We start from the raw sequence: 1,231 nt of genomic DNA on the forward strand, positions 1-1,231 counted from the left end.
AACCTAGGCCCAGGTGAATGACACTGCTTTCCCTTTTTTCTGTGCTGAGCCACCCCCATTTCCATGGAGTCCAGCGGCAGGAGGGTGCACACTGCCCTTGGTCACACTTTTTTCACCTTCTGTGCGCTCACTCCTGCTGCACGGTCAGCAGCAGCGCCCAGCTGCAGATCAACAGGTTGCTGAGCGGTCCTCAGCTCCTTCTTTAACTCTGCAAGAGTAATATTTGAATGTCTCAGAAATCAGTCAATTCACAATGAATAGGATTGAATAAAAGGGTTCTTTGTTTATTGCAGCTGTTAATATCTGCCTCTGTAACAGTGCAATGTTCATTGTTTGTGCTGCACTCTGACGACAAGAACCTAAATCATTTGCATGAGTTCACTATTGCAGGCGGTCAAGTTGATCCTATGAGCGGAGATGGCGCATACCAAACAGATAGACTGGCAGTCCACCGGCGGCAACACGCCCAGGAAGCAGCTGGCCACCAAGGCAGCCCAGAAATATGCCCCCTCCACTGGCGTAGTGAAGAGATCTCATCGCTACAGGTTGGGTACAGTCACACTCCGAGAAATCTGCCGATGCCAGAATTCCATATAGAGTTGCTTATCCGCAAACTGTCCTTCCAGCGCCTGGTGAGGGAAATTGCCCAGGGCTTCGAAACTGACCTGAGGTTTCAGAGTCTGGAAATTGCAGCATTGCAGGAAGCCAGTGAGGCCTACTTGGTTGGCCTGTTTGAGGACACCAACCTGTGTGCCATCCATGCCAAAAGAGTGACCGTTATGCCCAAAGACACCCAGCTAGTACAACGGATCCGGGGGAGCGTGCTTAAACTCTTTGCTTTATTACATCACCTCCAGAATATTTTGAAGTGATATTCAAACATTTTCTAAAACATTATTGGACTGTAGGTTTGGCTTCTTGTGGACGCTGGGCCCCTATTTTGTATTTTTGTTAGTTTTGAGTATTGATCGTGTCTTAAAGTGGAAATAGCGAAACATTTTGTAAACATTCCTTCGAACTCTTGCTCAGGTTGGAAAATAAACTTTAGTATCTTTTTTAAAAAATGAAATGGTCCTGTTTGACCTATACACTCCCATCTAAACGGGAGTATTGAAGAAATTATTGTGCAGAGTGATTTTTCTTAAGCAGTTTTCTGGCTAGTTTTGCACTCTACATTGTTCGCCATGACCACAGGCCTATTTACTAACCTTGCTTTTCCCTGTCACTGCAG

General features: G+C 46.1%; 1 pseudogene; it reads left to right on the forward strand.

Moving 5' to 3' along the window:
- Positions 1–417: 417 nt before the first annotated feature.
- Positions 418–872, forward strand: LOC121273548 (annotated as a pseudogene).
- Positions 873–1,231: the final 359 nt, after the last annotated feature.

Source organism: Carcharodon carcharias (genome assembly GCF_017639515.1).
Source record: "Carcharodon carcharias isolate sCarCar2 chromosome 24 unlocalized genomic scaffold, sCarCar2.pri SUPER_24_unloc_33, whole genome shotgun sequence".
Classification (NCBI taxonomy): Eukaryota; Metazoa; Chordata; class Chondrichthyes; order Lamniformes; family Lamnidae; genus Carcharodon; species Carcharodon carcharias.